Here is a 14153-nt window from a genome sequence, read left to right as displayed (position 1 = left end):
GGCAAGAATCCCAAGTGGATGTCTTGGTGTGGTTGGGGAAGGGAATCTTTGTCAATGATGGCACACTGTGCATTAACACTGCAGCAGCTGCCGCACCTCTTACAAACTTAGTTTCTTAAGGTAGAGTTTTAAAAAAAGGGAATTGGATAATTGCATGAAAGGAGAGGCAAAGAAAAGCAGAGCTAAGGAAGTGGGCCCAAATGGCAAGTCTTTCAAAAAACTGGCAATGGTACGATGGCCTGAATGGACTGGCGATGTGTTGTGCACTGCTGATCGTCCATGGCTGGGTCAATACCTCTGCAGCCTTGCGAAATGTCACAGTGGAATTGCATTTCAATGAAACAAGCAGCACAAATCGATTAAGACTGTACAGTTTAACAATACTTGCAGCTTCCTCAGCGCTGCAACTGTGTTGAGTTTCTGTAGTGTAGTGGTGATCACGTTTGCCTCACACGCAAAAAGTCCCCAGTTCGAAACTGGGCAGAAACATTTTCAAAACCAACCCAAACATCTTCGCAAGAAATATGCAATCATTGACATTCCCCATGAACACAACACAATTTCTCAAAGCTCTCTTTGTCTTGCACATTGTGTGCACAATGCCTTGCACTCGCTCCTCTTTCTAGTCCTGATGCTGCAGAAAGTTCCTCAAAACCGAGCAGTGACACTTTATTTGGCTTAGATTAGAATAGAAACCTGCAACACGAGCTTGCTCAGTCACAGCGAATCTTAGTCTCATTTCAGACGAGGCAAAAGCACATCAGCAATTCACTTTCACCAGCTCCACAGTCGTTGAGACAGGGGCACGCTGCAATATTTTGACCCGCACTGTCCAATTACTCGCTGTCAGCAGCAAGTGGCGTCTGCTGCCTCAATCAACAGGTTACTGGCCATCTCGGGGAGGTAATATAGCACAACCCGGGCCAAATCTCCCCATAAACCAAGCAGCGGCTCAGCAAAACGTAGGCACATGATATCCGGGTCACTGAACCTCCGAGCAGCTCTTCAAGAACACCCAAGTGACTGAAACTTTCTTTGAGTTGCAATGATGAATCTCCGGTGGAAACAAGTTGGGGGAAATTGCTCCTCCTGAACATTTCTTCTTGTGTAAAAGGGGCAAAAATCCTTTTCAATTTAACCACTGCTGCAGCAGATTCTTGGTGTCTTAAGCACCTTGATAACCCAGCTCTTAACATGCAGCCGCAATTATGACAAGGGGTAAAGGTTCATGACACGCAGAGGGGAAAAAGGTATTTAAGTTATGACAGTCGCTCACAGATTTATTAGCGTTTTGTTCAGTCAGTAACAGAGACATACCTGGATTTATTGATGCAGATTAACATAACTATTCAGCGTCACGCAGAGCCGCTGGGAGTACTTTGCCTCCCTTAAAGACGGACAGAGCTGATTCTGTAACTGAAGCTAAGGAAACAGGCAGACCTGCCAAATTATCATTTTATTTTGTTCTTCATTCGGCAAGTTACAGGAACACTAACAAGGTGGCGTTGAAAATGAGATGCACTGCGGCTCCGCTCAATATCAAAGCGCTCCTTCATATTGAACCGAGGAAGAATATAATTGAATAAAAGCAAAATACTGTGGATGCTGGAAATCTGAAATAAAAACAAGAAATTCTGGAAATACTCAGCACGACTGGCAGCATCTGTGGAGACAGAAGCAGAGTTAACATTTCGGCTCAGTGACCCTTCTTCAGAACTGGCAAATATTAGAAATGTCAAAGGTTAGAAGCAAGTAAAGCGGGGGTGGAGCAAGAGATAACAAAGGAGAAGGTGTAGATTGGACAAGGCCACAGAATAGCTGACCAGAAGGTCATGGAGCAAAGGCAAACAATATGTTAATGGTGTGTTGAAAGACAAAGCATTAGTACAGAGAGGACTGTTAATGGACTGAAAATTGAACAGCAGCAAGTACAAACAGGAAAAAAAACAGTGGGTAAGCAAACTGAACAAACTAAGATGAAATAAAATAAACATACAAAAAAATGTAAAAAATGTAAAAATGAAAAATAACAAAAAATGAAAGTAAAATGGGGGCCCCGTCATGCTCTGGAATTATTGAACTCAATATTCAGTCCGGCACGCTCTCGTGTGCAGTGGTTCACACCGCAGCCTCACAGCTCCAGCGACCCGCTTTCAATTCTGGGCACTGCCTGCGTGGTTTTTGCAAGTTCTCCCTGTGTCTGCGTGGGATTCCTCTGGGTGCTCCGGTTTCCTCCCACATGCCAAAGACTGGCTGCTTGATAGGTTAATTGGCCATTATAAATTGCCCCTCGTATAGGGAGGTGGTGGGGAAATATAGGGAAGGTGGGGATGTGGTAGGAATATGGAATTCGTGTCGGATTAGTATAAATGGGTGGTCGATGGTCAGCACAGACTCGGTGGGCCGAAGGGCCTGTTTCACTGCTGTATCACCAAACTAAACTAATCGGTCAACGGGATGCTGTTTTTCGAGCTTGTGTTGATGTTCACTGGAACACTGAGGCAATCCCAGGATAGAGATGTGAGCATGAGAGCAGTGGGCAGTCTTGAAATGGCAAGCAACCGGAAGCTCAGGGTCCTGCTTGCGGACTGAGCCGACGTATTCCGCAAAGCGGTCACCCAGTCTGCGTTTGGTCTCCTCAATAAACATGAGTATACATGAATTGGATTTAGGCGCCAGTATGTTTGAAAACAAGAAGAAAGAAAAGCACAAATGCCATTAACTCTGACTTTGCAAATGATTCACTGAAAAATTCTTTCATTTGCTGGAAAAGATGACTATTGTGCATCTGAAAATGGGCACCATGGAATTATGTTGCATACTGACCTGTTTTCCTATATTTGCCTGTCATCTATGCAATTCAATTTGTGTTGGATATTGCTGAGAATCTCATTTCAAGATGAGGGCACAGATATTATTATAATACGGCTGAAAGCCTAAACCTGGAACAAATACTGTGTTACATGGATTGCAACGTTTCGAGGGCTGTGCAGCTAAGGTGAGGAAGACAGGAATGATGTGTTTGATGATTGCGTGGAATGCATTGCAAACTTGGGTTACGTTGCTTGATTTCATTCTACACCTTGAAATTCAGAAACAAGTGAGGCACCAGGTGGAAACCAACAGCTGTCTCTGTGGAAGAGGGGACATGGCTTCCTAATCTAACCATTTGAACTCTGCAAACATTCTGCTGGATCTGAACTGCCCTGTATACCAAGGCCAATTTGTATACTACATAAATTGGCATGCCCAGACTATGCAGTGGGGTCCAACCAGCACATGATATAGCTGCAGTGAAGCTTCGCCCCCATTATATAACTGCCTCTGTTATGCATTCTACTGCGAGGGTAATCACATTGTATGTAGCAACTCAGCAAAATAAGGACTCATTTGATCAAAATAAAGAGTTTAAAAACACAAATATGTGTCAGTGCAATCAGTAAATAATGAGAAATGAAATCCAGAAGTTGGCAAGAATCCCAAGTGGATGTCTTGGTGTGGTTGGGGAAGGGAATCTTTGTCAATGATGGCACACTGTGCATTAACACTGCAGCAGCTGCCGCACCTCTTACAAACTTAGTTTCTTAAGGTAGAGTTTAAAAAAAAGGGAATTGGATAATTGCATGAAAGGAGAGGCAAAGAAAAGCAGAGCTAAGGAAGTGGGCCCAAATGGCAAGTCTTTCAAAAAACTGGCAATGGTACGATGGCCTGAATGGACTGGCGATGTGTTGTGCACTGCTGATCGTCCATGGCTGGGTCAATACCTCTGCAGCCTTGCGAAATGTCACAGTGGAATTGCATTTCAATGAAACAAGCAGCACAAATCGATTAAGACTGTACAGTTTAACAATACTTGCAGCTTCCTCAGCGCTGTAACTGTGTTGAATTTCTGTAGTGTAGTGGTGATCACGTTTGCCTCACACGCAAAAAGTCCCCAGTTCGAAAATAGGCAGAAACATTTTCAAAACCAACCCAAACATCTTCGCAAGAAATATGCAATCATTGACATTCCCCATGAACACAACACAATTTCTCAAAGCTCTCTTTCTCTTGCACATTGTGTGCACAATGCCTTGCACTCGCTCCTCTTTCTAGTCCTGATGCTGCAGAAAGTTCCTCAAAACCGAGCAGTGACACTTTATTTGGCTCAGATTAGAATAGAAACCTGCAACACGAGCTTGCTCAGTCACAGCGAATCTTAGTCTCATTTCAGACGAGGCAAAAGCACATCAGCAATTCACTTTCACCAGCTCCACAGTCGTTGAGACAGGGGCACGCTGCAATATTTTGACCCGCACTGTCCAATTACTCGCTGTCAGCAGCAAGTGGCGTCTGCTGCCTCAATCAACAGGTTACTGGCCATCTCGGGGAGGTAATATAGCACAACCCGGGCCAAATCTCCCCATAAACCAAGCAGCGGCTCAGCAAAACGTAGGCACATGATATCCGGGTCACTGAACCTCCGAGCAGCTCTTCAAGAACACCCAAGTGACTGAAACTTTCTTTGAGTTGCAATGATGAATCTCCGGTGGAAACAAGTTGGGGGAAATTGCTCCTCCTGAACATTTCTTCTTGTGTAAAAGGGGCAAAAATCCTTTTCAATTTAACCACTGCTGCAGCAGATTCTTGGTGTCTTAAGCACCTTGATAACCCAGCTCTTAACATGCAGCCGCAATTATGACAAGGGGTAAAGGTTCATGACACGCAGAGGGGAAAAAGTTATTTAAGTTATGACAGTCGCTCACAGATTTATTAGCGTTTTGTTCAGTCAGTAACAGAGACATACCTGGATTTATTGATGCAGATTAACATAACTATTCAGCGTCACGCAGAGCCGCTGGGAGTACTTTGCCTCCCTTAAAGACGGACACAGCTGATTCTGTAACTGAAGCTAAGGAAACAGGCAGACCTGCCAAATTATCATTTTATTTTGTTCTTCATTCGGCAAGTTACAGGAACACTAACAAGGTGGCGTTGAAAATGAGATGCACTGCGGCTCCGCTCAATATCAAAGCGCTCCTTCATATTGAACCGAGGAAGAATATAATTGAATAAAAGCAAAATACTGTGGATGCTGGAAATCTGAAATAAAAACAAGAAATTCTGGAAATACTCAGCACGACTGGCAGCATCTGTGGAGACAGAAGCAGAGTTAACATTTCGGCTCAGTGACCCTTCTTCAGAACTGGCAAATATTAGAAATGTCAAAGGTTAGAAGCAAGTAAAGCGGGGGTGGAGCAAGAGATAACAAAGGAGAAGGTGTAGATTGGACAAGGCCACAGAATAGCTGACCAGAAGGTCATGGAGCAAAGGCAAACAATATGTTAATGGTGTGTTGAAAGACAAAGCATTAGTCCAGAGAGGACTGTTAATGGACTGAAAATTGAACAGCAGCAAGTACAAACAGGAAAAAAAACAGTGGGTAAGCAAACTGAACAAACTAAGATGAAATAAAATAAACATACAAAAAAATGTAAAAAATGTAAAAATGAAAAATAACAAAAAATGAAAGTAAAATGGGGGCCCCGTCATGCTCTGGAATTATTGAACTCAATATTCAGTCCGGCACGCTCTCGTGTGCAGTGGTTCACACCGCAGCCTCACAGCTCCAGCGACCCGCTTTCAATTCTGGGCACTGCCTGCGTGGTTTTTGCAAGTTCTCCCTGTGTCTGCGTGGGATTCCTCTGGGTGCTCCGGTTTCCTCCCACATGCCAAAGACTGGCTGCTTGATAGGTTAATTGGCCATTATAAATTGCCCCTCGTATAGGGAGGTGGTGGGGAAATATAGGGAAGGTGGGGATGTGGTAGGAATATGGAATTCGTGTCGGATTAGTATAAATGGGTGGTCGATGGTCAGCACAGACTCGGTGGGCCGAAGGGCCTGTTTCACTGCTGTATCACCAAACTAAACTAATCGGTCAACGGGATGCTGTTTTTCGAGCTTGTGTTGATGTTCACTGGAACACTGAGGCAATCCCAGGATAGAGATGTGAGCATGAGAGCAGTGGGCAGTCTTGAAATGGCAAGCAACCGGAAGCTCAGGGTCCTGCTTGCGGACTGAGCCGACGTATTCCGCAAAGCGGTCACCCAGTCTGCGTTTGGTCTCCTCAATAAACATGAGTATACATGAATTGGATTTAGGCGCCAGTATGTTTGAAAACAAGAAGAAAGAAAAGCACAAATGCCATTAACTCTGACTTTGCAAATGATTCACTGAAAAATTCTTTCATTTGCTGGAAAAGATGACTATTGTGCATCTGAAAATGGGCACCATGGAATTGTGTTGCATACTGACCTGTTTTCCTATATTTGCCTGTCATCTATGCAATTCAATTTGTGTTGGATATTGCTGAGAATCTCATTTCAAGATGAGGGCACAGATATTATTATAATACGGCTGAAAGCCTAAACCTGGAACAAATACTGTGTTACATGGATTGCAACGTTTCGAGGGCTGTGCAGCTAAGGTGAGGAAGACAGGAATGATGTGTTTGATGATTGCGTGGAATGCATTGCAAACTTGGGTTACGTTGCTTGATTTCATTCTACACCTTGAAATTCAGAAACAAGTGAGGCACCAGGTGGAAACCAACAGCTGTCTCTGTGGAAGAGGGGACATGGCTTCCTAATCTAACCATTTGAACTCTGCAAACATTCTGCTGGATCTGAACTGCCCTGTATACCAAGGCCAATTTGTATACTACATAAATTGGCATGCCCAGACTATGCAGTGGGGTCCAACCAGCACATGATATAGCTGCAGTGAAGCTTCGCCCCCATTATATAACTGCCTCTGTTATGCATTCTACTGCGAGGGTAATCACATTGTATGTAGCAACTCAGCAAAATAAGGACTCATTTGATCAAAATAAAGAGTTTAAAAACACAAATATGTGTCAGTGCAATCAGTACATAATGAGAAATGAAATCCAGAAGTTGGCAAGAATCCCAAGTGGATGTCTTGGTGTGGTTGGGGAAGGGAATCTTTGTCAATGATGGCACACTGTGCATTAACACTGCAGCAGCTGCCGCACCTCTTACAAACTTAGTTTCTTAAGGTAGAGTTTAAAAAAAAGGGAATTGGATAATTGCATGAAAGGAGAGGCAAAGAAAAGCAGAGCTAAGGAAGTGGGCCCAAATGGCAAGTCTTTCAAAAAACTGGCAATGGTACGATGGCCTGAATGGACTGGCGATGTGTTGTGCACTGCTGATCGTCCATGGCTGGGTCAATACCTCTGCAGCCTTGCGAAATGTCACAGTGGAATTGCATTTCAATGAAACAAGCAGCACAAATCGATTAAGACTGTACAGTTTAACAATACTTGCAGCTTCCTCAGCGCTGTAACTGTGTTGAATTTCTGTAGTGTAGTGGTGATCACGTTTGCCTCACACGCAAAAAGTCCCCAGTTCGAAACTGGGCAGAAACATTTTCAAAACCAACCCAAACATCTTCGCAAGAAATATGCAATCATTGACATTCCCCATGAACACAACACAATTTCTCAAAGCTCTCTTTCTCTTGCACATTGTGTGCACAATGCCTTGCACTCGCTCCTCTTTCTAGTCCTGATGCTGCAGAAAGTTCCTCAAAACCGAGCAGTGACACTTTATTTGGCTCAGATTAGAATAGAAACCTGCAACACGAGCTTGCTCAGTCACAGCGAATCTTAGTCTCATTTCAGACGAGGCAAAAGCACATCAGCAATTCACTTTCACCAGCTCCACAGTCGTTGAGACAGGGGCACGCTGCAATATTTTGACCCGCACTGTCCAATTACTCGCTGTCAGCAGCAAGTGGCGTCTGCTGCCTCAATCAACAGGTTACTGGCCATCTCGGGGAGGTAATATAGCACAACCCGGGCCAAATCTCCCCATAAACCAAGCAGCGGCTCAGCAAAACGTAGGCACATGATATCCGGGTCACTGAACCTCCGAGCAGCTCTTCAAGAACACCCAAGTGACTGAAACGTTCTTTGAGTTGCAATGATGAATCTCCGGTGGAAACAAGTTGGGGGAAATTGCTCCTCCTGAACATTTCTTCTTGTGTAAAAGGGGCAAAAATCCTTTTCAATTTAACCACTGCTGCAGCAGATTCTTGGTGTCTTAAGCACCTTGATAACCCAGCTCTTAACATGCAGCCGCAATTATGACAAGGGGTAAAGGTTCATGACACGCAGAGGGGAAAAAGTTATTTAAGTTATGACAGTCGCTCACAGATTTATTAGCGTTTTGTTCAGTCAGTAACAGAGACATACCTGGATTTATTGATGCAGATTAACATAACTATTCAGCGTCACGCAGAGCCGCTGGGAGTACTTTGCCTCCCTTAAAGACGGACACAGCTGATTCTGTAACTGAAGCTAAGGAAACAGGCAGACCTGCCAAATTATCATTTTATTTTGTTCTTCATTCGGCAAGTTACAGGAACACTAACAAGGTGGCGTTGAAAATGAGATGCACTGCGGCTCCGCTCAATATCAAAGCGCTCCTTCATATTGAACCGAGGAAGAATATAATTGAATAAAAGCAAAATACTGTGGATGCTGGAAATCTGAAATAAAAACAAGAAATTCTGGAAATACTCAGCACGACTGGCAGCATCTGTGGAGACAGAAGCAGAGTTAACATTTCGGCTCAGTGACCCTTCTTCAGAACTGGCAAATATTAGAAATGTCAAAGGTTAGAAGCAAGTAAAGCGGGGGTGGAGCAAGAGATAACAAAGGAGAAGGTGTAGATTGGACAAGGCCACAGAATAGCTGACCAGAAGGTCATGGAGCAAAGGCAAACAATATGTTAATGGTGTGTTGAAAGACAAAGCATTAGTCCAGAGAGGACTGTTAATGGACTGAAAATTGAACAGCAGCAAGTACAAACAGGAAAAAAAACAGTGGGTAAGCAAACTGAACAAACTAAGATGAAATAAAATAAACATACAAAAAAATGTAAAAAATGTAAAAATGAAAAATAACAAAAAATGAAAGTAAAATGGGGGCACCGTCATGCTCTGGAATTATTGAACTCAATATTCAGTCCGGCACGCTCTCGTGTGCAGTGGTTCACACCGCAGCCTCACAGCTCCAGCGACCCGCTTTCAATTCTGGGCACTGCCTGCGTGGTTTTTGCAAGTTCTCCCTGTGTCTGCGTGGGATTCCTCTGGGTGCTCCGGTTTCCTCCCACATGCCAAAGACTGGCTGCTTGATAGGTTAATTGGCCATTATAAATTGCCCCTCGTATAGGGAGGTGGTGGGGAAATATAGGGAAGGTGGGGATGTGGTAGGAATATGGAATTCGTGTCGGATTAGTATAAATGGGTGGTCGATGGTCAGCACAGACTCGGTGGGCCGAAGGGCCTGTTTCACTGCTGTATCACCAAACTAAACTAATCGGTCAACGGGATGCTGTTTTTCGAGCTTGTGTTGATGTTCACTGGAACACTGAGGCAATCCCAGGATAGAGATGTGAGCATGAGAGCAGTGGGCAGTCTTGAAATGGCAAGCAACCGGAAGCTCAGGGTCCTGCTTGCGGACTGAGCCGACGTATTCCGCAAAGCGGTCACCCAGTCTGCGTTTGGTCTCCTCAATAAACATGAGTATACATGAATTGGATTTAGGCGCCAGTATGTTTGAAAACAAGAAGAAAGAAAAGCACAAATGCCATTAACTCTGACTTTGCAAATGATTCACTGAAAAATTCTTTCATTTGCTGGAAAAGATGACTATTGTGCATCTGAAAATGGGCACCATGGAATTGTGTTGCATACTGACCTGTTTTCCTATATTTGCCTGTCATCTATGCAATTCAATTTGTGTTGGATATTGCTGAGAATCTCATTTCAAGATGAGGGCACAGATATTATTATAATACGGCTGAAAGCCTAAACCTGGAACAAATACTGTGTTACATGGATTGCAACGTTTCGAGGGCTGTGCAGCTAAGGTGAGGAAGACAGGAATGATGTGTTTGATGATTGCGTGGAATGCATTGCAAACTTGGGTTACGTTGCTTGATTTCATTCTACACCTTGAAATTCAGAAACAAGTGAGGCACCAGGTGGAAACCAACAGCTGTCTCTGTGGAAGAGGGGACATGGCTTCCTAATCTAACCATTTGAACTCTGCAAGCATTCTGCTGGATCTGAACTGCCCTGTATACCAAGGCCAATTTGTATACTACATAAATTGGCATGCCCAGACTATGCAGTGGGGTCCAACCAGCACATGATATAGCTGCAGTGAAGCTTCGCCCCCATTATATAACTGCCTCTGTTATGCATTCTACTGCGAGGGTAATCACATTGTATGTAGCAACTCAGCAAAATAAGGACTCATTTGATCAAAATAAAGAGTTTAAAAACACAAATATGTGTCAGTGCAATCAGTAAATAATGAGAAATGAAATCCAGAAGTTGGCAAGAATCCCAAGTGGATGTCTTGGTGTGGTTGGGGAAGGGAATCTTTGTCAATGATGGCACACTGTGCATTAACACTGCAGCAGCTGCCGCACCTCTTACAAACTTAGTTTCTTAAGGTAGAGTTTAAAAAAAAGGGAATTGGATAATTGCATGAAAGGAGAGGCAAAGAAAAGCAGAGCTAAGGAAGTGGGCCCAAATGGCAAGTCTTTCAAAAAACTGGCAATGGTACGATGGCCTGAATGGACTGGCGATGTGTTGTGCACTGCTGATCGTCCATGGCTGGGTCAATACCTCTGCAGCCTTGCGAAATGTCACAGTGGAATTGCATTTCAATGAAACAAGCAGCACAAATCGATTAAGACTGTACAGTTTAACAATACTTGCAGCTTCCTCAGCGCCGTAACTGTGTTGAATTTCTGTAGTGTAGTGGTGATCACGTTTGCCTCACACGCAAAAAGTCCCCAGTTCGAAACTGGGCAGAAACATTTTCAAAACCAACCCAAACATCTTCGCAAGAAATATGCAATCATTGACATTCCCCATGAACACAACACAATTTCTCAAAGCTCTCTTTCTCTTGCACATTGTGTGCACAATGCCTTGCACTCGCTCCTCTTTCTAGTCCTGATGCTGCAGAAAGTTCCTCAAAACCGAGCAGTGACACTTTATTTGGCTCAGATTAGAATAGAAACCTGCAACACGAGCTTGCTCAGTCACAGCGAATCTTAGTCTCATTTCAGACGAGGCAAAAGCACATCAGCAATTCACTTTCACCAGCTCCACAGTCGTTGAGACAGGGGCACGCTGCAATATTTTGACCCGCACTGTCCAATTACTCGCTGTCAGCAGCAAGTGGCGTCTGCTGCCTCAATCAACAGGTTACTGGCCATCTCGGGGAGGTAATATAGCACAACCCGGGCCAAATCTCCCCATAAACCAAGCAGCGGCTCAGCAAAACGTAGGCACATGATATCCGGGTCACTGAACCTCCGAGCAGCTCTTCAAGAACACCCAAGTGACTGAAACTTTCTTTGAGTTGCAATGATGAATCTCCGGTGGAAACAAGTTGGGGGAAATTGCTCCTCCTGAACATTTCTTCTTGTGTAAAAGGGGCAAAAATCCTTTTCAATTTAACCACTGCTGCAGCAGATTCTTGGTGTCTTAAGCACCTTGATAACCCAGCTCTTAACATGCAGCCGCAATTATGACAAGGGGTAAAGGTTCATGACACGCAGAGGGGAAAAAGTTATTTAAGTTATGACAGTCGCTCACAGATTTATTAGCGTTTTGTTCAGTCAGTAACAGAGACATACCTGGATTTATTGATGCAGATTAACATAACTATTCAGCGTCACGCAGAGCCGCTGGGAGTACTTTGCCTCCCTTAAAGACGGACACAGCTGATTCTGTAACTGAAGCTAAGGAAACAGGCAGACCTGCCAAATTATCATTTTATTTTGTTCTTCATTCGGCAAGTTACAGGAACACTAACAAGGTGGCGTTGAAAATGAGATGCACTGCGGCTCCGCTCAATATCAAAGCGCTCCTTCATATTGAACCGAGGAAGAATATAATTGAATAAAAGCAAAATACTGTGGATGCTGGAAATCTGAAATAAAAACAAGAAATTCTGGAAATACTCAGCACGACTGGCAGCATCTGTGGAGACAGAAGCAGAGTTAACATTTCGGCTCAGTGACCCTTCTTCAGAACTGGCAAATATTAGAAATGTCAAAGGTTAGAAGCAAGTAAAGCGGGGGTGGAGCAAGAGATAACAAAGGAGAAGGTGTAGATTGGACAAGGCCACAGAATAGCTGACCAGAAGGTCATGGAGCAAAGGCAAACAATATGTTAATGGTGTGTTGAAAGACAAAGCATTAGTCCAGAGAGGACTGTTAATGGACTGAAAATTGAACAGCAGCAAGTACAAACAGGAAAAAAAACAGTGGGTAAGCAAACTGAACAAACTAAGATGAAATAAAATAAACATACAAAAAAATGTAAAAAATGTAAAAATGAAAAATAACAAAAAATGAAAGTAAAATGGGGGCCCCGTCATGCTCTGGAATTATTGAACTCAATATTCAGTCCGGCACGCTCTCGTGTGCAGTGGTTCACACCGCAGCCTCACAGCTCCAGCGACCCGCTTTCAATTCTGGGCACTGCCTGCGTGGTTTTTGCAAGTTCTCCCTGTGTCTGCGTGGGATTCCTCTGGGTGCTCCGGTTTCCTCCCACATGCCAAAGACTGGCTGCTTGATAGGTTAATTGGCCATTATAAATTGCCCCTCGTATAGGGAGGTGGTGGGGAAATATAGGGAAGGTGGGGATGTGGTAGGAATATGGAATTCGTGTCGGATTAGTATAAATGGGTGGTCGATGGTCAGCACAGACTCGGTGGGCCGAAGGGCCTGTTTCACTGCTGTATCACCAAACTAAACTAATCGGTCAACGGGATGCTGTTTTTCGAGCTTGTGTTGATGTTCACTGGAACACTGAGGCAATCCCAGGATAGAGATGTGAGCATGAGAGCAGTGGGCAGTCTTGAAATGGCAAGCAACCGGAAGCTCAGGGTCCTGCTTGCGGACTGAGCCGACGTATTCCGCAAAGCGGTCACCCAGTCTGCGTTTGGTCTCCTCAATAAACATGAGTATACATGAATTGGATTTAGGCGCCAGTATGTTTGAAAACAAGAAGAAAGAAAAGCACAAATGCCATTAACTCTGACTTTGCAAATGATTCACTGAAAAATTCTTTCATTTGCTGGAAAAGATGACTATTGTGCATCTGAAAATGGGCACCATGGAATTGTGTTGCATACTGACCTGTTTTCCTATATTTGCCTGTCATCTATGCAATTCAATTTGTGTTGGATATTGCTGAGAATCTCATTTCAAGATGAGGGCACAGATATTATTATAATACGGCTGAAAGCCTAAACCTGGAACAAATACTGTGTTACATGGATTGCAACGTTTCGAGGGCTGTGCAGCTAAGGTGAGGAAGACAGGAATGATGTGTTTGATGATTGCGTGGAATGCATTGCAAACTTGGGTTACGTTGCTTGATTTCATTCTACACCTTGAAATTCAGAAACAAGTGAGGCACCAGGTGGAAACCAACAGCTGTCTCTGTGGAAGAGGGGACATGGCTTCCTAATCTAACCATTTGAACTCTGCAAACATTCTGCTGGATCTGAACTGCCCTGTATACCAAGGCCAATTTGTATACTATATAAATTGGCATGCCAAGACTATGCAGAGGACTCCAGGTGGGGTCCAACCAGGACATTATATAGCTGCAGTGAAGCTTCGCCCCCATTATATAACTGCCTCTGTTACGCATTCTACTGCGAGGGTAATCACATTGTATGTAGCATCTCAGCAAAATAAGGACTCATTTGATCAAAATAAAGAGTTTAAAAACACAAATATGTGTCAGTGCAATCAGTAAATAATGAGAAATGAAATCCAGAACTTGGCAAGAATCCCAAGTGGATGTCTTGGTGTGGTTGGGGAAGGGAATCTTTGTCAATGATGGCACACTGTGCATTAACACTGCAGCAGCTGCTGCACCTCTTACAAACTTAGTTTCTTAAGTGAGAGTTTAAAAAAAAGGGAATTGGATAATTGCATGAAAGGAGAGGCAAAGAAAAGCAGAGCTAAGGAAGTGGGCCCAAATGGCAAGTCTTTCAAAAAACTGGCAATGGTACGATGGCCTGAATGGACTGGCGATGTGTTGTGCA

General features: G+C 43.8%; 3 non-coding genes across 3 annotated transcripts; all 3 read left to right on the top strand.

Moving 5' to 3' along the window:
* The first annotated feature begins 416 nt into the window (after positions 1 to 416).
* trnav-cac (transfer RNA valine (anticodon CAC)) lies at positions 417 to 489 on the top strand. The gene has a single exon. It is a non-coding gene; the product is annotated as a tRNA-Val (tRNA).
* A 6865-nt stretch (positions 490 to 7354) lies between these two features.
* trnav-cac (transfer RNA valine (anticodon CAC)) lies at positions 7355 to 7427 on the top strand. Its single transcript has one exon. It is a non-coding gene; the product is annotated as a tRNA-Val (tRNA).
* Positions 7428 to 10823: 3396 nt separating this feature from the next.
* trnav-cac (transfer RNA valine (anticodon CAC)) lies at positions 10824 to 10896 on the top strand. The gene has a single exon. It is a non-coding gene; the product is annotated as a tRNA-Val (tRNA).
* Positions 10897 to 14153: the final 3257 nt, after the last annotated feature.

Source organism: Heterodontus francisci, chromosome 22 (assembly GCF_036365525.1).
Source record: "Heterodontus francisci isolate sHetFra1 chromosome 22, sHetFra1.hap1, whole genome shotgun sequence".
NCBI classification, from domain to species: domain Eukaryota; kingdom Metazoa; phylum Chordata; class Chondrichthyes; order Heterodontiformes; family Heterodontidae; genus Heterodontus; species Heterodontus francisci.
This window is presented reverse-complemented; position numbering and strand designations above follow the sequence as displayed.